Consider the following 25,824-nt stretch of genomic DNA (forward strand, 5'->3'; position numbering starts at 1 on the left):
CTTAAAACACTCAGCTTCTTCTGTGTCGTGTCAAAAAAAGTATAGTTTTTAGCAAAGTCTGCCTATGGTTTTATTGTAGTAATTCCTTCCTCTGTTGCAGAGTGGCAGGCTTTCACTAGGCATGTGCAAGAGAGATCATAAAACACTGAAGCATGCACTGATCTGGAATTCATTTGGGCTATATATTACATTCGAGGTTTCCACAATTAAAATAAGTAAGTGCTTATAACTGATTACATAAATAAATGGGATTTAAAAATTCTATCAGCTTTGTCACTTCTGATGCATGTTTACAGAGCCATTTTCTTCCTTTTCTTTTTAGTCCTTCAAACTAATCTAATGCTATACTTGCTCTTTGCCTGGAGAGAAAGAAAACATAATTTAATGATGTATCATTTGGCTTTTGCAGTATCTTATCCCATAGCTACGAGATAATCTAATGAAGGTCCCCATCACTGAATTAAAGAACATGGTGCTCTAGACTTTCACTTACAGCCAGGTTTTCACTCTGTTACATGGCCGGAGAACTGAGTTTTCCTAGGGTCTGAAAGAAAAAAAAGAAACATATATTTTTCTGTTAGAAACTTGAAAAGAAAGGGAAAGGTAAGACCTGAGGTCTTGAAGGATATAATTAAAAGCAACGACTTCTATACTATTAATCAAAACCCTTTATCTTCACAGATTTTCTTTATCTTTTACTTGGTACTTGTCAGAAAGCCTTTCTGCATATTTATACTTTGGTTTAAAATGTGTGTAGTTCTTGATTTTAAAAATTCAGGAGTGGCCATCATACAGTCCACTGTAAGGCTATTCTAGTATCCTCTTTAATGTTCTGTATTCCAGTTTGCTTGTATCTTTTGAAATGGAGATTTCCAAAGTACAGTATATTCAACTTTACAGCATGCATTTTATTTTAATACTATGCAAATCCCTTTAATAGAGAAGACGTGGACTTGATTCAGAAATTTCAGGGCAAGCTCAGACATTGCGCTTCTTTCCTGATTTTTTTTCATGTTTGTTCAGACATGCTGTTTGGCTTGTCAGGCATAACTTTCATGAACTGACAGAAAGACCTGTAAGCGAAATGAAACATATCAACAATTAAGCGTGGTTTTTCTAGTCAGCTCAACCCAGTTGAGTGTTTCATTTCTATTTATTCATCTTAAAACGAATATTAAGACAAACAAACAAGAGCTCTAGCCTGCTCTCAGTTCTTACCTCTGAAGTGCTCAGATAAGTACCATTTCTTCACGCTCGCAATTTAGGACCGGTGCTTGTGCCTGAGCTACGTGGGAAACTCTGACACTGTCAGTATTTCTTACTGGTAGTCACGGCCAGGTCTGCTTGCGTGCATTGTAAAAAAAGGTAAGGAGTTGTAGTGAATGGTAAGAAATGTCAAATGGATTGAATGTGTAGTCTTTCTTGGCCCTTCTCATGGTGTGCTTTCAGTTCAGGTTTCCAGGGAGAGAACTGAATGTGGGTGGGTTGAACCCCAGTTCGAGCCTGCTGCATCAACTTGTACCTCTGGCAGTACGCTGTGACATTGGCTCAGCATGATTACACAGCTGACCTTCTGTGTTTGCCCTGAGTTTTACCTACTAGAAGAGTCAGAAAGCCTTACTGTCGTTGTGGCCAACCTAAGTATTCTGCATTACCGTTGCAGATTAAAGGAAGGAGAGAGGCATACATTAAAAAAAAAAAAAACACCAAACCCCAAACAGATCGTGCCTTAAAGATACAGCTCTAATCAACACTAGGGAATGCAGTGGAGACACAGCCGGTGAAATTCACATATATATTTAATTATCTAAGGGAGAAATTATTATCTATCTTGAGGGATTGTTTTAGTAGGTTATGTATCTACTCCATATGAAGAGGAGGAGCTACATCATATGGAAACAAAGCTTTTTTTCCACTGCACACTTCAGATATGCCTGTCACTGTCATTCGGGACTCTGAGCCTTATCTTCAGTAATCAGCTCCAGCTGGCCAAAAGAGGTAGAACGCTCAGTTGTGTGATGAGGCTGGTGGTGCAGGAGCCAAGGGCCGTGCTGTTTCCTGGGGACTTGCTCTCTTCAATTTATTAAAGTAATGAATAGAGGGGAAACTAATCAAGAAGAGTGTTTGGGATGAGATTAATTTCATGACTTGTTCTCCAGTTTGCTTTGAGTAGTGTTGGACGAACCCATAGAAGTTCTTCACTGTGGTACTAATGTGAGAGTAAAAATAGATTTGAGTTACGTGTGTCTAATTGTTCTAAAAGGTGAAGTTGGGGTTTTGCACATGAGGCCAAAACATGGATAAATGATACTGCTGGACGAGGTTTGCTTTGCCACTCAGGTATTCAGAGTGACTTTAACGATAAGGCATGGATGGTTTGTGCCAGGCTGTGATGTACCTTCCACTGTGAAAAGCAGGAGGTCCCCCTTGCCAGCAGCTGAACAGAGCTGAACACAGTCTTGCCCTGAGGGTGGAAGTAGATGTTCCTGAAGTGGAACAAGCCCTGGAGCAGAGCGGAAGTCCTACGTTGGTGCTTGCAGCGTGCTTTTCAACAGCCACTGAATTAAATCCTGTGGGAGATGTGGCTGAGGTAAAGGCACTGATGTTTTACTGCTTTAATACCGACACTGACTCTGTGAAAGAACTTATGGCATCAGAGATGCCGTGAGTGCAATTGATTGTTGGCTCAATTGATTATTCTGCAGATAGTTATCATCTGGATCTCATCTCAAGAGTGATGGATTTTTTTATTTTTTTTCCCATGAAGTGTTTATTACTTGCTGTTAGATTTGGGTGTTCCTTCGCTGGTCAGGTGAGATTTTGGCTCAAAGTTGTGCTTTTAAAACTGATGATATCAAGCACTTCTGAAGTGTTTGTTGCTTGGAGCTTCTGAGATAACGTTATCAGAGGAGGAACAGTTTATTCATCGTATCATTCTAAAGTTTGGATTTATTATATTTTTTGTTCAATCTCAGTGTAATTTTTCAAGTAGTGACTCTTTAAGTAAATTTTACATTGCTTTATATTTAAATAGGCTTACATTTAGCTGTGAGCAAAAAACAAAACACGTGACCTGTTGCATTCAGTTTATTTAAAAGAATATGGCTATCCATAAAGAAGTAAGAAAGGGAGTGCTGTTGATGATGCTCATTTTTCTTCCCATTTCTGTCAAAAACTAAAGGAAATTTAAAATTATCCTGTACAGATGACAGAATCTGACAAGTGATAGTAATCCTACCCTCTGATTCTTTCTTGGTGTAAAGACTATTTTGCTGTTTTTATTGAATGTAGTGTAAAAATGTCACTGATTTCAACAGGTATAATACTAAGTTCTTGGAAATCTTTTCAAAGTTTGATATTCATTCATAATATAGTTGTTAATATTTGCCTTACTATAAAGCATTGATTCTTAATTAACAAATTGTTTCTGAATTTCTTTTTATGAAATGCTTTGCTATTTCTAAGTATATATTAATTTAAAATTATGTGAGATAGCTTTTTCTAATCGCTCCACATGGCAAAATGTTTTGATTGACTATTTTAACAGTTGTGAATAATGAACTGTATGTGTCAGCTTCTGCAACACAAATGGACATTGATTTTCTTTGGCTTGCTTTTGACCCCCAAAGAAGTAAAGCAATTAGAATTAGGCTTGTAAGAGTACTCTCTTCTCTCACTCCTATCATTTTATATCTATTATAAACAGCCTTTTGAGAACTGATTAATGTTAATCAGATTTTTTTTTTTTTTCCAAGTGAAAAAGGAGAGGAAAATCATCAGCACTGCAGTTGTCTTGCAGCTCTAGGTTTCATCACACACAGCTGTCTGCCTGTGTCCATTACCGGTTGATATCGCAGCTGTATGTTCCTGAATCCAGCAGATTTCACAAACAGTTCTTTGCACAACTGTTTTAATCATTTATTGAATGGCAAGCATTTATATGGCAATATGAGGGTTTGGTCCATGCAGAGCAGTTGTCGTCATGTAGAAAAACACACTGATGCCTGTGTAGAGCTCTTCACTGAAGAGAGACTTTGAGTAAAAATCAGCGCCAGACCTGTGGGTTTTAACATTTGGAGTGTCTTCGTTCTCATTCTGCGGGTTGTGTTCTGCTTTTTTATGAAACAACTTTATGAACACAGAATGTAATATATAATGAAAAGTAGTCCTTTCAAAATCAGCGCTAGGCTTTAATAACATGGAGGAATGGATGTAACAGCAAACTGAGGTTACAGTTCCGAGGAGCCGGAGCAGTTAACACGTTATGAATGGGGCATGATTGGCCACTGCCAGGGATGCAGTTAGTGGTAGGGCTCCCTGTTGGCAAACTAAGCAACTCTGTTAATGTCAGTGCAAAAATAGGTACCGTATTGTTTTTCTTGCCGAAGGAACTTCTCGGTCAAATACAGTGACATTTGTGAAGGAATTTTACTGCAGGAACCCTGCTGCAGCTGTGCTACGCTTTTCCAAGCAAAGTGTATAGAAATCATGACAGCATCTGATGGTTATCACCTCTTGTTTTTCTTTAACTCACTGAGATTAGGAAGGACCTTCCCAGATAATTGAATGCGCAAGTGGAGAATTTCTTTCTACACTATGTCATTAGTCTTTCAGCTAGTCCTCAAGCCTCTGTAGTAGTGCTTTATGATATGCTTCTTTTCACAAGTTACTGTCTTATGCAGTTGTGAGGTTGTCTGGGCTGTTTTCTTGGGATGCCTTAAGTAAAATTGCCTGAATTTTAGGTTATTAATCTGCTTCATACAGTAAGCTTTTCTTTTCACTGCATTAAATAGTCCCCTACTAATCTGAGCTGGTCTTACTGATCAGCAATTATGCATTATTTTTGATGTGTTACTATATATGTCCTCAATGCTGCTTATATACCTATCTATGTTTGCAAAGTTTTCTTGTTAGTTTTAAAAAAAATACCTTCCTATTTTGGGGAGATGGACTATATGGTTATTCATTGTTTGCTTTGATTAGTGAAGAAATCCAGTTGTTAACAGTGATATGATATTGCCATTTATCGCTATGCTCCTACACAACGTGCCCTTTCATGTTCGTCTTACTGCCTCTTTTTTAACCTCTCTTAATGATATTGCAATACTTTTTCCTGAAATGAAAATCTCAAGGTTAATCTCAAGCAGTGTTTATTTTCCTCATGTAGTGCATTTTGCATCCACTTGATTCTGTAGTTTTTTGTGCTCTGTACAACTCTTTATTAAGATTAATATATTATCCTTTATATACTGTGTGTTTACAGGACTGAATCCATGACTTTTCCTCTTTGAAATCAGACTTGATTTTTCCTTTTATAGTTAACTCTTTCCTATTATATATTAGCTGCAATTGTCAAACAACAGTAAAGACATGCTTTTCTGCGGAAAAGCTTTTTCGGAAACGGGAAAAGAAATATGTGGGGACCAGTTGTCTTTTGGCAAATTACAAGAACATCATCCAGCATCTGTTGAAATTAATTGGACTTTTTTTGTTAAGTTCATACATTGTGTACTGACCCTTTTTTTTTTTTTTAGCATTGAACAATATTACTTTGGTAATCTTACTTTTAAGTATATTTTCAGGTTTCAACCCTAAAGTAGCTCATTTTTGCCTTAAAATGATAATTTGGCATGATACAACTTTATTGTTTTCTGCAAGGAAATAAAGGATTGAGGATATAGTTTTAATATATAGAAAAATTAGATTTAAAGTAGAGGCTATTGCACTGTAGACCTTATTATGTCCCATTTGGGGAGGAGTAGAAAGCCTGCTTGGTCCAATCAGTTACCCTGTTGTGTTGTTGCTGTATTGGATGTTGTCTCTAAAAAAAGCTGATAATGTGCCCAAGATCATAATCTTAAGATAATTGCTGTGCAACTGCTGATTTTTATGAAAAGTAAGATGGAAAATTCTGCAAAGCAAGAAAGATACTAACATGCAGGTGGGTTGACATATCTGGTTAAGGAAGAAGGCTGTTATTCTGAGAGAGAGAGATAAGCCCTCAGATTTCTGTTAGGCAGGTGAAGCAAGTGTGGGGATGATGTAAAGCTCAGGAAATTTTTCAATATCAAAGGATCAGATCCTTGAATAAACGCTTTGTTAAAATGGAATGAAAAAAAGGAGTCGTATCCAGTGTGGCTGAATGGCCAGCGTGGGGGGAGGACATCCAGTTCCGAGAGGGTCACCGGGCAGTGAACCCAAATCTCTGCTCCCTCAGTCTCCAGGTTTTGCAGCTGAGATGCTTGGAAGAAAGTATGGGATGTCAGTATCTGAGCAGTGGAGAAAGACTCTTGTGGCATTTTTCGTTAGCTCTTTATTTCAGCCTTGTGAAACCAGTAGGTTCAAGAAAGCCTGTTTTTGTGTAGGTAGTGAATCCAATCAGAGTGATCTGGACAAGTTCCTGTAAAGCTCTTGCACCTAGAATAATGGATGTAAGGAATTTGCAGGCTGGTGTAGCTTCCTGCTAAGCTGCTGACACCCAATGGGATTTAGGATTGCATGATGCTATGTTTTAGGGGAAGAGTTTCTCTCCGGTTGATACAGACCAACGCTCTTGGAAGAGGCAGTCCTCAGAATATGGCACCTGCTTCACCACGCTACATTATTTTCTAACAAAATTTTCTTACAGGAGCGTTTGCTACAGGAGGTGCTTGCACTCCTACAGGAGTGCCTTTTGATGGTTTTATTCTGTGTTCGCTTTTAGGAGATGTTTAAATTCTTAAACGTTATGAAGAAATGTGATGCTTACCTACCCTGAAAAAGTGTATCAGAGAAGAATCACATATGTTTTTTACTGGTTAGCAGTAGGGAAAGATTAGGACCTGATCTGAAGTCCCTGTTTGAGAAACATCCCCAGACTTAGTGAGTACTCTCTAGTACTGGAGGGGATAAGCTACAATAACTTGTTGTCACAGTAAATCCCAGTTAGGAACCTGCGTATGTGGGTGCACGTATCAATATGTGCTTTCTTAGGAGAAGATGTGGTGTGCCTGCTGACCTTAGACATTGTAACTCTTTATGAGAGATGGTACCTTTAATTAGGATTCTTCACCCTAACTGTGCATACTATGGTAGAGCCAGGAGGTATTCTCTGAACGTCAACAATCAAACCTTAAAGAAACCTGTAAGCGTCTTTTCCCTACTTTTTTCTTAAAGGAATTAATTTAAATAAAGCTTTCCTTATGTCAGTGAAATGTTTACCAAATAGTACTGAAGCTTTTAATGGCTTATAATGTGTTATGAAGGGCAGTAGTAATGACCATTCAGCAGATAGAGCTACAAGCTCATTAAGTGTTATAAGATGCAGATAAGATGTCACATACAGCTGTTCATTAGAAAGAATGATAGTAGGTGTTTAAGGGTACTGCTAGGGAACTCTGCCGTTTTTCACTCTGGATTTTTTTTGGCCACCTTTTAACTCTCAGGAGCATAAAATGACATAACACTTTCCCTGTTAGCTACTGCGTGGTAGTAGCCACTAACCACTGTGTGTATACAGCAGTGTGCCTTCTCTTCAGTTCTTTATGGCCGCAGTACGGTAAGCCTGAGGTCAGCAGTAGCTGGGGTCATAAACATATAAATAGACTGTATGAAAGAAAGCAGAAAAATACAGTGGGTTTGCTTTTGCATTCTTTATGCCGTGATAGAGAGAGGATATGTGTGACCATTGAAAAGAGGAAAAGGTGAATAGCTGCATTTCTAGAGAAAGCAGAGAGAGAACTGCAAGGACAGAAGCAAGATGTTTGGTGAGAGAGCTGCTGTCCGTGTTCTTGAGGGGAAAGTGGTGCTCCCCAAGACTGCAATTGTTCAGTAATATTCAGAATTATGTCCTTGAAATATCGACCTGCTGCGCATACAGAAGAGTTCTGCCAGAAGCATGTTCCCTGTCCGTATGAAAAATGTCTGGGAAAGACTGTATCTGTGTCATTGTTCTCCAAAAGTCCCATAAGTTCCCCATATTTAAAGCAGGACCTTATGCACAGGAATTCAGTTGCATCCTTAGACCACGAACTTCTGTGGGTCCGTTTGGGGATGTAGTTGAGATGCTCTGGTTCTCCAGGCTATCTGAGATTGGCCTCAGTGCACCAGAAGCAAAACAGATGTTGGTGAGGTCCTCAGGTTGCCTCATGTTAGGAGAGATGCAAAAGTGGTATCATCAGCTTTTCTCTTCCTTTTTGCTCTGCCATAGGTGTATATACATGTATCTCTGGCTCAAGATAAATGCTGTGATAAATTTGGCTTCATACACACACCTGTTCTTACAATAGACCCTCCAGTGCCTAGAAGTCTGTGGAGACGAAGTAGAGTTATGGATCTCATTTCACAATTCTGATTTCCTTAGAAAAATTGCCTGGGCGCCTTCCTTTCCAGCAAGTAGAGCTGGCACAAATAGCTGGAACCACCTCTACAGGCAACTGTAAAAGTGTAAAATTAAGATTGTGAGCTTTCTAAATACTAATTCTGCTTCAGAGAAAGTAGATGAGCAGGAGGCTGCTTTCATGGATCAAGTGTCAATATTACTCCAGTTACAAAGCGATACACAAGATGAGCTTGCATTCCTCATTTTATGGCAGCAGAATTGTCTTTTCTGGATGGTGAGAAGTGTTTTAGACCTTCCTACATGTAGAAACTCTCTCTGCAGGCATTTAAAGTACTCGAAAAAACTGCACAAAAGCTCACAAAAAACAGTACTTTGAAGTTTTGCAATTACAGCTAAATGTCACTTTCTGCAGGTTTATGGCATGTAAATAGCTTGAGATGCTACTGCAGGGAAAGCTAGTCCTTTATTTTTAAAAATATACCTCTGTAGTAGTAACCTATATTTATGAGTGTATAAACTGTCCTGCTGTGTGTTCAAAACCTATGGTTTTGCCCCAAACACCCATCTGTTCATTCGTCAAAGCTTTTTGTTAGCTTAAAAAGAAGGTATAATTACATAAATACCATCTTTTATTTGAAAGATTTTTTTAACACCATCCATCTGAAATACACTCTTGTATTTAGAAATTATGAGAAACAACCCGAAAACATGCTTTAAGTACCGCAGAGTAATGCTAGACATCAAAATTATGGTCTGTTAGACAGGGCAATTGTTTTCACAGTACTGGGGCACATTTGGGATGCAGATTAGGGGCAGTGTTTGACCTTCGACTTTTTGGCTACGCAAACAAATCCAGTGTAGTAAGCGCACAGGCAAAATGCTCTAGATTGGGAGTAACTGTATGTACAATAATACCTATGCAGCCTTCGATTTAGGATGAGGGTCCTTCTAGAGTCTGCAAGTCAACTCTCCAGGGTGATGTTTAAAATTCTAAAATAACGGGAAGTAAAAATCAATAAAGAAGCAATTTATAAAAATAACTACTGTAGGCAAAGTCACAGATCAGTGCAATATGCAGCCACGGGCTGGTTTGAGGAACTGACACAGCCAGGTTCTTGTTCCCAAACATGCATAGGGGCTTAGTCATGGTGTACTGATTAATGGTAATGGAGGAGGGACAGTTACCTTCTCATTTGTCCCACTGTTTTCCCTCCCCCTAGTAGGTCTATACCTCAGGGTGGATTTAAGCTCTGGACCTCGAGGCTCTGGATCTAGCATTTAAATATTCGCAGCAATGCTATACAACATTGGCTCCAGTGATGTCTTGTTTGTGTGTAGTGGGTGAATGGGAGGTTGACCAAAAAGTGGTCTTCCTCTCAGCTCCAGTATCTTCTTTTTTCTCAAAGGAAGTTTCTTGCGGTTATACTTCCTAGGCTGTGAAAATTCGTATTGGAAGTAATGATTCTAACTTTTCATCTGCTTGTGTACACTGCATTATTTGTGCAATGTTGATTCTAATTTTTCATCTGCTGGTGTGTACTGTATTATTTGTGCAGCGTTGTCTAACACAGTCCAGAAGAAAACTGAGAAGAGCAAAAGTTAGCTTTTGTGCCAAAGTCTGGGGACCAGGAAAGAAGCCTGCGTGTTTAACCAAAACAAAGGCCGTTGTTATGGGTCATAAATTATAATTATTATTTTTCTTTTAAGATGGAAAAAGGGCTGCGTTACGTGCAGCAGATATTTGAAGTGAAGGGCACAGCTGCTCGTAATCAGAGGGCTTCTCAGTGCTGTACTGGCTGGAAAGGAGACACTGTGTGTTGTTCTCCGTGTAGAGAAGTGGTTCTTGGGGTAATCCTCACGGCAGTCGTGCTGCCGATTTCCCTAGCAGCCTGCGCGCGCTTGCTGGGAACGAGGGTGCAGGTGTTTTCTAAAAGCATGACAGGCATGATGTGTGACTGAATCAGCCGTCTTCCTTGAACACAGAGAGGATGTTCTTCTATGGCAAGCTCAGTTTTCGTCAGTCTGGGAAGCCTTTGATTTACTGAAATAGGCAAGGCAGCTTCTGAAGTGTGAAATGATTTATATGACGGTCCCTTCCGTCTGAGTAGCTACCTGCTATCTGGGGCCTTGCTGGAGTGCTCCTGTTAAAAGAAGATAGAAGATGCGTATCGGAGATTTCTGCGGTGGCACCCTTTTTATTTACAAATATTGGACATAATATTTCTGTTACAGTGCAGTGAACACGCTGCAGTTAGTTGCTTGTGGCAAAACCCACCCTCAGGGTAAGTGTTGTGCCCCAGGAAGCCTGGGCTCTGCTGCTTCTCACAACCGTGACTGACTGTCGTGGTTTGGGCTGGGCTGGCCACTAAAACAAATGATGCTCTCTAACTTCTCTCCCCAGTGAGAGAAGAATGAGACAAAGAGAAGTTATGAGTTTCAAAGAAACTAAACTAATGAAATATTAATAATAAATCAGTAAAAAGAAAATATAATGATATTAATAAGAAAATAATGAAAAATGTGCATTATATACAAAATCAGTATTGAGCTCCCAGGATGACGATCACGTCACCAGCAGGCACTGGGAAAATCCGAGACTGGACTCGGCGATGGACAGGAACTGGATTCCAGATCTGGATTCAGGAATGCATGGATCAGGATCAAAGGCACATGAACAGACAGAGTCCTCCTCAGATGCTGGCCATTGAAGAACGAGAGCTGACCCTTTGATCCCTCAGCTTTTCTACTGAGCATGAGGCAGATGGGATGGAATACCCCGTTGGTCAGTTTTGGGTCACCTGTCCTGTCTGTTCCTCCCCGCAGGTGGGACCCCACTATGCTTTTCCGCTTCCGACCCTCCAATGGGGCAAATAACAAAGTTCTCTGCCCTGGGCTGTTATAGCAATAAGTATAAGCAGGAGCCTCTCTGCATATCATTCTTTGCTATTAATTATAAACAACGCTTTATCACTCTGGAAGCGGACTACTGGCTGAAAAACATGCCGTTAATTTCAAGGAGTTAACTTTGGTGAGTTAGAAGAGGCTTAGCTGAAAAGTAAAATTACTGAAAAGAAAATTGGTTTTGTTTTACATCAGACCAGGACACTGGCACGATGTCTCTCCCCATCTGCCTTCTTGCATGTTGTGGCCCATCAAGCCTTTAGCTCTTGTATTTGCAGTCAGTCAGCACCAGGAAGGCCACACATTAGGTTCTTTCTGGCCATCTTCTTGGGTGGTCACTTACAGGACAGCATGCGATTAGTTGTGGTTATTTATGAAGTTCATAGTTCCGAGACTTACTTGTTGGAAACCCGTGAGATCTTCAGCATAGTAATCCTCTAATGGCATGATATAATGATATACAAGTACGTTATTCTAAGAATTGTTGGTTGTGTGTACAGCAGTGAGCACAGATGGCATCTCTTTGACGTGGAAGGTGCCATCATGATAAAAGTAAAAGGGACATGAGTTACAAAGACTGCTGTCAACTCATTTGTAAAACTTCAGTTGTAATGTTTGTTTCTATTTCCGGTTATTGATACATATATACAGAGAATATATTTCTCTTAAATTGCCATAAAGTTTAATTTTGCTTTTCAGCTAACTCTTCCCTGCAGGGATGACAAAATCATAGAATCATAAGGTTGGAAGGGACCTCTGGAGATAATCTAGTCCACCCCCCCTGCCAGAGCAGGGCCACCTTAGGGCAGGTTGCACAGGAACGCGTCCAGGCGGGTTTTGAATGTCTCCAGAGATGGAGACTCCACCACCTCCCTGGGCAGCCTGTGCCAGTGCTCTACCACCCTCAAGGTAAAGAAGTTCCTCCTCATGTTTAGGTGGAACTTCCTATACTCAAGTTTGTGCCCGTTACCTCTTGTCCTGTCACTGGGCACCACCGAAAAGAGCCTGGCCCCATCCTCCTGGCAAAATTCTTAATTTGAGAGCAGCTCATTTTAATATTTTTGGGGCTGGTCCCCAGTTAGAGCTTCACATTTATGATTTCCCTCCCCAGCATTTTTGTTGTATCCTTTACAGGCTGATCACTTGACAGTGTATGTTTCTAATGTATATGTGTGTATACATGTGTTTGTAATAGATACATGTCTATATAACTGTGTTAAATATGATATATGAAGTGCTTGTCAGCCTTGACAGCCCTGGAACTTGGAAATCTATAATAAGCTCATCTGTGATCACGACAGTGGCCACATTACGTGGCTGGATGTTCCTGTGGCTTCTTTTAGACCTCCGTAAAGCACACAGTGGCCCGTGCTTGTACAGATATTGACCTTCTCTCAGAGAATCTTTCTCACACTGTGTACCCTCCTCAAATCTATTTTGAACCATAAGTGAGGATCATCTTCCTGGCTTGTTAAGTCTTCTCTTTACATGCCTCTGCCGACTCCTCCTCTCACATCATGCTGAAGCTCTCCCTTTGTTTTCAAGGGTTTTGCTTAGTAAAGCTGAGCATTAGGCACTGTATTTAGCAGCTTACTGAGATTTTTGTTCTTACCACCTGTCCACCACTCTCTGAATTGCCTGTTCTGCTCCTTGAAATTTCCATAATACATATTTTTCTGTCCCGTATGAAAGTAAAAATGCTCTAGTTGAAAATCTGCTTTTATAACGTTCAATTGTCATCTTCACTTCTACTAGGATGCTTGCAGATGGTTTCCATCTGGAACTGGTTTCAAGCCTAAATGAGAAGTTTTTTCCAGTGGTTCATTTTGAATAGTTTTATATGAATAGTTTTATTCAGTGAGATCTTAGTGCCTAATTTTTTAGCAACTGAAATTTTTCCCTTTTTTAAATTTTTGTCCTGCTAATCCAATAATAGAATCTATTTAATGTATTCTGTTGTATATTGAAACATCCTGGCACAGCATGAAAATAGTATCTCTTGTTTCAATAGCTTGAATATTTGATTTAAAACTATTTAATATACATTTATTCAGTGAAATTGCAGATGCTTGATGTGAATGTTTTTAGACATCTGCCTTTAGGGAGTACATATCAGACAAGGGAAGATTACCTGGAAATTTACTTTCAGATTGATAAAACATCCCTGTTTGGTTTATGGATGAGTCTTCAGCATTTGATGGCAGTTGTGGCACTCGTTGGTGTTAGATTCCTTGGAATTAAACCTGTTTCCAATTGTTCAGAAACAGAAAATTTGAAGTGTTGATCTTAAAAATACAGGAAAAGGATTTAAGAAGAGCTTGAACAAGTGAAGTTACAAATATCAGTTTGAATGTACAGTGAATTAAAAAAAGCAGTGAGTTAGTGAAGAGAAATTTTACTCTTGAATCCGGACTGTGTTGATGCCAAGTGTGGAGAGACCCAAAAAGAAGATGTGGACCCTGGTGCGTGCTGAACCGGCTCCTTCCCCATTGGGCTTCTGAAATGATGGTGTGGGCAATGAGCCCTCAACTAGGCAGTGCTGGACGGTTGCAAAGCCGACCTACATCCTCCCTTTGAAAACAAATTTCGGTCTTTGGGGTTTTTTTTTGTTTGTTTTTATACTGCATACTCTCTTCCTCAGAGTTTGTAGTCCAAAAACCACATAGCAAACGAGCTGGAAGAAAAGAGTGGTGAACCCTTCTTAACTAAAGAGAACCTGGGCTGGGAGGTGGGTTAATGTGTGGATTTTGTGGGCTGATGAGAAGCTGTGTGAACAACTGGTAGTTAAACTGGTCTGTTAATGATTTTTTTTTTTAATTGTCTTATCTATAATTTAGTGAATTTTGCCCCAAACTTTTCTGTGTATAATATTTTTTGTTACTGGAGTTTAAGAAATTTCAACACTGTAATTTTTAATTTAAACCTACTTAATTGTTCGACAATATCAAGTGTACTGAGTAGAGCGGTGTTTCAGCAGTGAACTGGACCTTCTGAATTGGATTTACTCTGTGACCACTACATAGACTTGAGCAAGTAGTAGAAATTTCTTCTGGCTCGTTTATCTCATTTAGCTTAAATTCATACTTTGTGGACACATGGGTTGGTACTTTGAGACTTCATTAATGAATGGTTACATAAAGGTTTATTTCCAGTAGTTAGAGACGGTGGAGGTACATAGTGTGTTAGATATTGATTTACATGCGGGTTTGGTTTCTCAACGTATTTTGCATGATCTAGTAGCAAATTTCTTGTGTACTTGAAGTCATTGCTTTCTCTGATGTTTTGTTACCTTTTGGGAGAACATTACACAAACCCGAAAAAGAATTTGATTTGTTGTACGAGCATTTATAGTGGATTTGTCTAAATCTGTTCCTGACATAAATTAAATTTGATGTGAAGTCATATTTGCTCATTTTCCAGTCTCTGTCTTAATTGATGCATTGTAAGGAGGAACATTTGGAGGTCTTAGGATTCACATACTATAATAAGCACTTGAAGGAATCTCTCCATGAGTCTTTTGTCTGTGAATAGAGCCACGACGGCTAAATAAATTTATTCTTTTTCTACTACAGTGCTGTAAAAGGAAAAAGTGGACTGTTATTTAGAGAGCTATAAATTCCCAAAATAAATTGTGTTTTGTTTGTATTTAAACAAACAGTTGAACATATGGGATATTAACCTGTGCTGCTTCTTAAGTTCTGACTTTAAAAAATTGCCTTTTCCTGTGTTAGTCTTTAGTTTGAAAACTGCTATAATTCCATGGGGAAATCTAGATATAGAAAACGGAAATATAAGAGTAGTTTGAATGAAAGTGGAAAGATAGCCTAGTATGAAGCCAGCTGGAAAATATTGTCAAACCAACTATTAACACATGCTTGAGCCTTGCTGGAGGCAGACTTACACTAGCACAGGTCTCTTGATTTAGCATTGGCCAACATAGAGACTTCCAGATCACTCATTCCTGTGCAACATAAACTCTTGAATTCCTGCTTTGCTGTTATTTACAGCTGTAGGTAGTTGTTGTGGTTTTGTTTTTTTATTTTTGCCGAGCATTAAGATTTTGAGGCAATGATACTAGTTTACAGAAATTAAGTGGTCATTAATAAGAATCAGATGCTTTGAAAAAAAAAAAAAAAAACCCAGAAGGGCACTAGGATGACTTCACCATCTTACCAAATATTAATGTTCTGGCAAGGCCTTTGATGTATTAGGCGTATGCATGTAGAATTGATGACAATTAGCGTATAAATAGCATAGCAGTAACAGTGTAAGAGTTATCCCCTTAAAAAAGAGAGAGAAGAACCATCCATCGTGATCCCATCTGTGCACAGCACCTTGTCAGTGACTCATTCTGTATCAGCAAGCAGGTGTATTAGTTGCTGATGTGAGACATTACACCCCTTACATCTTATGTTTTGCTATCCCTGCACACAATACAAGCTCATTAGCAAAGATTTCTAGTGCCATTGCCTTTCTCTTCCACAGCTGCCTTGTTATCATAAGGCAGCAACTGTAGTTGATACTTAGACTCCCTCACCGTTAGGGCCATGCTCTGCTTAATAAGAAGTTATTGTTTCAATGCAGTACTTTGGCATAGCATTGGGGATTGTGAAATGTTTTCTCTTTAAGTGGGATAATCCACTGCGGTCTTGCATGTATTACATCTATGTAAATAGCTCTGTGGTCCCACCACTGTAGGACCTTGGTTCCTCCACAGTAGTTGGTAATTCTGCAAGCAGTGATTTCATTTGTCTTTATTTTGAGGTGGTAGGTTATCTATCAAGAATAAAAGCTCACATCCCTGGTGGGTATGTTAATTGCCAGTAGGATTAAGAGTGAGGATTCTGTTTTATCCAGCTATGTGTTTGCACAACACCTTTAGGAACTTTTATTGCCATTTTGCTGAAATTGAGTTTGGGGAGGAGACTGCAAACTCATAAGGGCTTTTGGAGATGTTCAGACATGCAGGTTTTTCTCGCCCGTTCACCCTTGTGTGGGTGTATACATGCAGCATGATAACACAAACTTCATTTTCTTAGGCAATTGAATTAAAAGCTCATGACAACTATGCCAATGTATCCTTTGCTTTTCTGTTACTGTCTGGATGTTTTGCATACTGTGTTGTATTTCGTAGCGTAGAACAATTGTATATTTATAGAAAATGTATTGTGAGTCCTAGTTAAAGCTTATTGTGGCCAAATTGGTAATTATGATACAACTGGGGAATGCAGTTCGTTAACATAGTTGGAGATATAAGATATAGACTTCCGTTAATTTGTCTGAGTACTTTTAAAATTATGTCTGGGGGACTGTGAAATTTGCTTTAGTGTTCAACAAATGGGCTAAGAGAAGCTGAGATCAGTGGCAGTAGGCATTTTGCAAAGAAACTGGATAGCTGAAAGGCTGAAAAGCTTTTGCTGCATAATTCTGGGTTCCGCAGTTCATCATTATCCAATCACAAAGATTAAAGCAATTTAGAGCTTAGAAGCTGTAAACCAAGAGCTGCCCAACAAAATGACCAAAAGCACAGGGGAGCCCTAAAACCTGATTCAAATGCACAGAGATAAACTTCCAGAACCCTTATTTGCATTTAAATATTTATTACCATTCTAACTTTTTATTTTCCTCTGACATATGTCTCTCTCGCATGCCAGAGTTCCAGTCTTTGAAAGAATGGTAAACATTTCTCTCTCACAGAACGAAGAAGAGTCACTTTGTACTCTTTCATTCCTGTGGTAGTGACAGAGGATTATGTAGTGAATTTTTTTTTTTTGCTTACTGATTGGAAATGCAAATTTTTCCAAATTTTTCCACTTTTGAGTTTCACTTTTTTTTTTTTTTGGTGGTATCTAACACACTACAAGGAACTTCGGACAAATTATAAAGTTCATTTATTGCTCCTGCATTTTCAGGGAGAAGTTGTTCCTAAAGTTATTCAGATCCTCCAATATTCATGCAGTGCTCTTGAAAATTAAATGTAGCATTCAGACTTGCATTTTTAAACTGTGTTAAACAAATTACCTCTAGAACTGAGGGAAAAACGTCGCACTGCTAGCAAAATTGGCACAATTTGTAAATTGGCTTCATGCTTTCTGTTCAAATGAAAGGTGTAAAATGCTCTTGTCTAGCTGAGTGTGTTTTCTGTAAAAGGACTAAAATTTCACAATGATAAATTCTAGTAAAATTGTGCTACTGGCAAAATACTAGTGCATGCATGCTATGGATCCCTGGGAAGCTGAGAGCCTTATGCTGAATTGGGAATACTGAAAACATTTGTTCACAGGAAGTTTTGGAACTGCAAAACCAAAGTGTGTCGGTATGGTATGTGCTTTAGAGGCTATTCATAAACCCTGCAAAGAAGGGCAATACCCAGATATATCTTACAGGTCAGAGTAAAGATCAAAAAGAAATCTGAAAGTTACGTAATTTACTTTGGCTGTTTGAGTGCTGTGTAAGAACTGAACGCAAATGTGTAACAAAAAATCTGAAAGGTGAGGAATGTGGTCACATGCAATCTTTTCGTACATTCTAAGACTGCTAATCTTAGAGGCTAATTCTGAACAAATAACAGGATCAGTACACAGAAAATCTTGTAAGCACATCCATGTAATTTAAATAATATATTTTTTTTTTTTTTAGCAGGAAGACCTTTCTTTTCATATGCAGCAGTAAAACACACTGGTGGATTTACATTCCTTTTATGTCTTCACATATGAGTAACCTGTTTTACTGAATATATGATTTGTCTTTCTTATATTTTCATCCTCTTCTAGCCACTCAGTGTGCTTATACTAGAAAAAAATAATAATTCTACTTTATGGTGGCATCAACCAAGCGAGTGAGACCTGTTATTCTATGCTAAAGTAGCTTTTATTTACCAAAGGTTGACAAATCACTACTTTAGAGTTCGGAAACAAGTCAGACAAGTTTATATCACAAATGAAAATAATGAGGTGTGTCTAATAAATTTGGAGCTCAATGAAAAAAGATAAACTTAAGTTCATTGGGTCTGAAGCCAAGAGCATTGCTACAGGGAATGTATAATGTGCTGTGATATCATTTCCAGTGGTAGCTTTATGAATAAGAGGATAGAGCATGTTAACAATTATGCCGATGGCTAGGACTAAATTGAATTATAACTGCATGAACTTTAGTAAGTTTTACCCTTTTCCTTTTCCTTGAAATTAGTAGGAAATTGTTTTCTTTGAAAAGAAAACAAAGCAGAATATTCCAAAGCAAGCGTATTGTTCCATCTTTGACTAAAATGAACATTCATTGGTTGATTTGGGTAATTACCTTTTTGGAAAATACAGATTTATTCAGTGAAATCTAGCCTAGGGTGTAAGACAACCGAGATGCATATATTAAGCTAGCAGTGATGACCTTGGTAATTTTAAAAAATCCATGCTAAAAGAGATTAAGGTTGATCAAAACCCTTCTGGTTGTTTTTATCCTCCACTGAAGGAATTGACTAGGGTTCCTCTTATGAGTTCCTGAGCATTAATTAATACAGAAAATGATGCCTTTATTAAGTGGCATTAAGGTATCACACCGGAATAGTAGTACTTAGCACTCACCTGTGCACACTGTTTTGTGCCTGTGATGTCATATGTGCTGCTCTGCACTGTGGACCATTGCAAACTGCACTTGAGAACAATCAAATTTACATGCAAGAGCTAAGTTATCGTAGAATCATGGAACAGCGTAGGTTGGGAGGGACCTCAAAAGGTCATCTTGTCCAACCTTTCAAGAAGTCATAATCTGTTGTTGATTTACATGTAGAGACTGATAAAAAAATATGCTTGCTAGATCTTCTGAGTGATGAGGTTGTGTATTGGGTTTGCATGGCAGGGTTTTGGTAGCAGGGGGACTAATGGGGTGGCTTCTGTGAGAAGCTGCTAGAAGCTTCCCCTATGTCCAACAGAGCCAATGCCAGCCGGCTCCAAGACGGACCCGCCGCTGGCCAAGGCCAAGCCCATCAGCAGCGGTGGTAGCGCCTCAGTGATAACATATTTAAGCAGGGGGAAAAAAAAACAACTGTGCAGCTGCACCCGGAGAGGGGAGTGAGAATATGTGAGAGAAGAGAGCTCTGCAGACACCAAAGTCAGTGAAGAAGGAAGTAGAGGAGGTGCTCCAGGTGCCAGAGCAGATTCTCATGCAGCCTGTGGTGAAGACCATGGTGAGGCAGGCTGTCCCCCTGCAGCCCATGGAGGTTAACAGTGGAGCAGATATCCACCTGCAGCCTGCAGAGGACGCCCTGCTGGAGCAGGTGGATGACCAAAGGAGGCTGTGACCCTGTGGAGAGCCCATACTGGAGCAGGCTCCTGGCATGACTTGTGGAGAGAGGAACCCATGCTGGAGCAGGTTTGCTGGCAGGACTTGTGACCCCACAGGGGACCCACGCTGGATCAGTTCATGAGGAACTGCAGCCCATGGGAAGGACTCACATTGAAGAAGTTTGTGAAGAACTGTGTCCTGTGGGAGGGACCCCATGCCAGAACAGGGTAAGAGTGTGAGGGTTCCTCCCTCTGAGGAGGAAAGAGCGGCAGAGATGTATGATGAACTGACCACAGCCCCCATTCCTCATCCCCCCTGTGCCACTGGGGGGAAGGAAGTCGAGAAAATCAGGAGTGAAGTTGAGCCCGGGAAGAAGGGATGGGTAGGGCGAAGGTGCTTTAAGATTTAGTTCTTAATACCTTACTGTCCTGGTTCCAGCAAGGATGGGGTTAATTTCCCCAAGGAGCAGGCAGGGGAGGCAGGTATTCCATCCCACGTGCCCCATGCCCAGCGATAAGAGGCGCTAGCCGGGGAGGGGGGGGCAGTCGCCACTCGGGGACGGGCTGTGACAGTCCGGGTCTGGTCGGTGCGCTTTGCGGCGGTACTGTAATCGCGTCCTTATACTCCTTTATCGGTGTTATTGTTTTCCTTTCTTCTTCCCTTTGGCTGTTCTGTTAAATTACACTATTTCAAGTTTTATTTACGAGTTTTGCCTTTTTCTGCCGATTTTTCCCACGGCTGTGGGAGTCGAGCGAGCGGCTGCGTGGTTCTTTGTTGCCGGCTGAGGCCAAACCACGACACTTACCATTGGATTTGTAATAAATTAATTTCTCTGAGTTGAGTCTGTTTTGCCCATGATGGTAATCAGTGCGTGATGTCTTCCTCTCCTTATCTTGACCCAGAAGCCTTTTGTTTTGTTTTCTCTCCCCTGTCCGGCTGAGGTGGGTACTGATGCAGTGGCTTTGGTGGGCACCTGGCATCCAGCCAGGGTCAACCCACCACGGGATTATTAAGCTTCTGTAATTGAGGGATGAAGCCTAAACTATGAAAATGTCACCCGAAGCACTAGAACACGAAGTATGGATGAGTTGAATTTGCTTCTTGTAGTGAAACTGGCAGCGTCAGTGCTAAACTGTGAAAGGCTTCTTGCACCTGGCCATTACTTTCTGAACTGGAATTTTGAGCACATGCAGTTATTCCTCAAGTCCCAAAGTACTCGCCGCAACCATAATTGACCCCATTTTTTAAGGAAAATAAAAGGCTACTTTTTACTTCTAGTAATTTTTAAGGTGTCATCATTGTCTTAGTCTTGTAGTTTTCCTCTTGCGGTGGTCATTTTATCAACAATGTGTAGTTTATCTATACTTATCTGTTTTTAAATACCCATTGTTTGTATACAAGTTAAAGACATTTTTTACATCCCCACTTCTCTTTATTTTGCATGCTGTTGACACAATTTAGGCTTTTCTTGCCTCTCCCTATCTTCCTGCCCATAGTTATCTTGCTATTTTTTTTCCTAAATTTTCTTCAATGTTACTGGTGTAACTGGTTTTACTTACCTCTTTTACTTTCTTTACCCATTTCTTGCAGCTTAACATTGTCTCTCTCCCTTCATCTTCTGTTTTTCTTCATGAATGTTGGCAGTCGTGGAAATGATCATGGCTGAAAAAAGATTCTTTTGTAGGTCATGAAATAGCTGTATTTCAGATGGTGTTTTTGCAGATGTAACTGAATTAGTGAGTAACCAACCTCATTAAAGTGCTTCATCTCATCAGAGAATGTTGAACAGCTGTTTTCAGCTTGACTGCAGTGGGAAATAGAACCAACCAATCAGCCAATATATGTTTAATAGGGACTATGAATACGGCTAAAAGGAAAAATGAGACAGTGAGCAGTAGGAGCTTGTGCATGATGGGCTTCCACTCTTGACAAAGCTCCTTTATAATAGGTCCTGTTTGTGCTCCTCTGTTCTGAGCCTCTGGTCATCTTTTGGAAGCTGGCTAGGGTACCTCTGGCATGCTGAGAAAATACTGCCATCTAGGAGATTCTTCTTTTATTGCTCGCAGCCTTAGTAAGCTCTTCTCCGCTTCTGTTATCCTGGAGATGGACTTCATTTTGCTTAATGAACAGTGCGACTGGAAGGGATGGGCCTTTATACAGCTTGGACGACATCGTGGAAGAAAGCTTCCTTGCCACAGATAGGTCAGTTGGTTTTCTCACGCAGATCTTCTGCTCTGGTAAATATTAAATCTCTTACTTATAAGGTGCTTATAAGCTTTAAAAACTGACATTTTGTTTTTATTTTGCATTCTCTTGCGCCACCTCCCCAAGAAGGGCTTCAGCCCTACTTATTCAGTTCCCTTAATTACAATAGTATTTTTTTTACTGATTTGACATTGATGACATACATAGTCTCAAAGGGTCAGAGCAAGTATTAACTGCCGTAAGGGAAGTGGGATGCAAAGCTGACGGTGGAGAGGCAGTGGTTTAGGTAGGAGCTGCTGTGCGGAGGAGGTGGCGGTGGCTGTGTTACTCTGAGTTTGCAGGCGCCAGGAGCGGTGGTCCCTGGAGAGCAGCGTGTGCTGCCGCTGTCCTCCTCCCCTCCCAGCCACACTGGGAGGGAAACCATCTGGTGGGAGCTGTGTCGGGGACACCGCAGGCGGCAGGGCTATTTGTGCCTGCGGGGGCTCTGCCGGCTGTGCTGTCCTCTAGCATCCAGCCAGCTCGAGCGCAGGGTGGTGATCGCTGGGGCACGTAGCCGGTCCTGATTTCGCTGCTGGCTGGCTGGCTTCCTTCCTCACCAGGGCGGCTGTATGTAAGGACTGACTCCTGCATGCGTTTGCATGCGCTGTTGCTTACTTAAGTGATTGCACCAGAGTATAAATCAGTGGCGGTCGTGTGGCCTCTTTGTACAGTAAGCCAATACTGTCCATAACTCAAAATGAACGGTTCCTTTCATGCGCTCTTATCCTGTTCTCCGGATTTCCTGGTTAGACGGTAAGTGGTCCTTTCAAAACCTCTTGCCAACCCTACTAAAACAAAGATGATAGAATGTCTAACATCTTTTTGTGTACTGTATGACATTCTGTTCTTCTAAATAATCTATTAGCAGAGAAGTTGCGATGAAAGCATGACTCTGGCTTCTTTGAAACGTTCACCTTGACAATTTATGATCTTTCACAAAATATTTATCTTGTGTCCAAGAACAAAAATAAATCAAGAGGCAGATTTTGATAGTGCGTCAGTGAGTTCATGCCACTTTTCGGTGTTTCTCAATAAAAAGATATTTGAATCCCAGCTAATCAGAGTTGAGTCAGCTCGGATGAAATGTTAGGATGCCTTCAGTTCTGGAGACAGCATAAAAGAGCTGGAGTGCGGAGTAGGTGAGGGAGGTTACCACTGAAGCTCTCTGGAAACTCAGTATGTTACAAAGACTACACAGGGTAACCTGTTTCATGTTTGTCCCTGTTGCTTCCGTGTCTCGATTAAAGCTCCGCAGAGCCGATTTTAGATGTATTGTGAATCTTTTATCAGTTGCTTAGAAGATTGTGACAGTCATTTTGGTTTCTACAAAGGAACGTAAAAAGAGTAAGTTTTGTGATTTCTTTGAATTATATTTCGGGATAATCAATTTATTGCTGTGTTGCAAATAGATATTCATATTCTGCTGGATGACAAAGAGGCAAGTTATCCTGCTGATCACCTTTATATTACTCTGTTTTTATGGATAATACACATCAATAACAGTTGTCATTTTTGTCTGATCGTTTTGGTTTTTTTTAAACCAGATTCTTAAACTGAATTTTCAGTCTAGAGTTTGGCTTCATCAAAACCGGGAGCTTGCTTTTAGAATAATTGCCTTCCCTTGTTTTCGAGTGAAAGGTAAAAAACGGGAGCTGATTCTGCACGCAGTTCACACCCACTGAAATATGTGTTTTCACATTGCATTCATTAAGCTGATGCAAAGTTCTCCATTGTGTTAGCAGTAAATGTTGAGGCGCACGCCGAATGACTCTTCAGCTGCTTTGTGTCTACAGAAGAGTGCCTGCGCAGGAATCATTAGTCTTCAGACAGGTTTTAAATAGCGCAACCTCGGTATCGGGTTGGTCATGATTCTCAGCTGCTTTGCTTTTGGGGCACTGGTTTATGCCTTTGCTAAAAAGAGCATCGTTTGCAGCCTTGCAGAGTGCCGTCGTGCTGTGCCGGTGGCAGTGACAGTTCACTTCAGCTACTCAGCGTATGTTAAGGTAGATTCTCTTCCCTGTATTAGCTAGTGAGCGAGTGTGTAAGTTAAATACGATAACACCTCGTAGCTTTATCCTGGAAAATCCGCTGAAATTCCAGTGTTGTATGGAATTGTAACCTTGCTTGGATGTAGCATAAGATCATGGGTCATCTGATTGTTGCCGACAAGCTCTACCGCGAGTTGTTGAACCCGCACACCAAGCTGTGTTAGTTAAGAGGGCTGCCTTAGTAATACCAGTACTGTTTTACTTGCAGGTGCAGAGCAAATGCAGAGCGGGACTTTGACCCAGACGTTTTTTTCACCGCTGTACCTTTCCAGACCTCCTTAGAGTGTTGTTTTTTAGGCTTTCTTTCCTTTCTCCTCCTTTTCTCCCACCCCTGAGCTCTTGCTCCGCTCGCACCGCGCAGGCACAGGTTGGGTGTTTGAATGAGCTGCTCGGCCAGACAAAACTGCACCCTGTGCCTGTGCGAGGGCTGTTGCTGCTTGTCCTTTGTGCCAGAGGGTTTTGTCATGTGTTAGTTCATCTAGCATAGAAGATAAGGTAAAGCACCTTTAAGAAATCGAGCCTTTTAAAAAAAAATGGAAACTATGTTAGCTTTAGCAACAACTGAGAAGAACATAGGGAGATGTTTGCAGCTTCTGGGAACTCGGGAATGAAACAAAATGTTGAAATTATTTTTCCTCCGCCTATGTTTTGGCACATCAAGAGGTTTGTTTCTCAACAAAAATCCTGTACCTTGACACACTCTTACACCTTTCGCATTTCCATTTTTCCTCCTTTTAAACTTATACCTATGTCTTGGTAACCAAAGCCCATTTTTAAACAAAATGTATTTTATTGTCTTTCTCCAAAAAGCTTTACCCGACTGTAGCCACCCGTAGTTCTCCTGTGTGCTGCCCTCCCTCTCCCTGCAGAGAAACCACCTTCGGAGTTTTGTATTTTGGATAAACCTCATTCTTCCATGATCAGTCTCTCCCTGGTTGCTCGCTGAAGCTGATCTCCACACCTGTCCGCTTACAAGATTTTTCCTGGGAACGTTCAATGGTAACGTTGCAAAGAAGGAAATGCTAAGAGTAACCCTGAAGGAGGTACAGCAGCTAACAGTGAAGTGGCTTTCAAGAAATACTGCCCACGTTAATAAACCGCGCTCTTTATAAATCACCACACTTCTAAGTAATTAACACCAGCAGAAGGTGTATCCTAAGGAAAAAAAAAAAAAAAAAGCACAACCCCCCCCAATCCTTTTATAGTTCTATAATCTTCATCTGTTTCTGTTCCAGCTAGCTTAATTTGTCGATCTCCAGATCCCAGGATTTTCCTTCTGGGAGAATTAATTTATTAGTCCAGTGTACAGGTAGGACTGTTGAAGTTCCTCATTCTGTTTCTATTAATAGCCAAGATTAAGTTCCCATTTTTTTTTTGTTCAGATATCCACGTTTGCACAGCACAGATCAGCACAGTTTGTGGTGTGGATCGAACCTCAGTTTGCCTGCAGGTGAGGAGCCTGTGGAGCAAAGCTGAGTGTTTCTGGCATTTGGGGAACTTGTGAGACCACATTCCAGTAACCATGAGAGACAGTGCACATAAATCATGTGTGTTCAGCAAGAAGATGACTATTTCATTTCAGTTTTCAAATAAGTCTCTCTTAATAATTTTATAGCGTCCTGTAGTTCCCACAGTGATGTTTTGTTGTTTTTTTTTTTAAGTTATGCATTGAGAATAAACCTTGAAATTATATACCTTCCTTTTTGTTTCCAATAATGTTTCCATGAGAAGAGGGTAGAGCATGCTCTATTTAAGCATTCAGTGCTTTGATTTTTTGTTCCCCTGCTTGTAAACAATCAGTGTTCATCTGAATACAGCACCAGAGAGACAAACATTAAAAAAAAAGATGCTCAACTTTTTTTTTTGCTATAATACTTTGAAAAGAAATAAAAATAACCCTTCACATTCATTTCAAAACTTCAAGATACTTCATATATTTGTTGAAAATTTATTCAAACATATTGCATAATCAAAACTTAGTTATGAATTTATTTTACTTTTCTTTAGTTCTTTGAAATATTATAATTTTTAGAA

Source organism: Vanellus vanellus, assembly GCF_965231255.1.
Source record: "Vanellus vanellus genome assembly, chromosome: 2".
Classification (NCBI taxonomy): Eukaryota; Metazoa; Chordata; class Aves; order Charadriiformes; family Charadriidae; genus Vanellus; species Vanellus vanellus.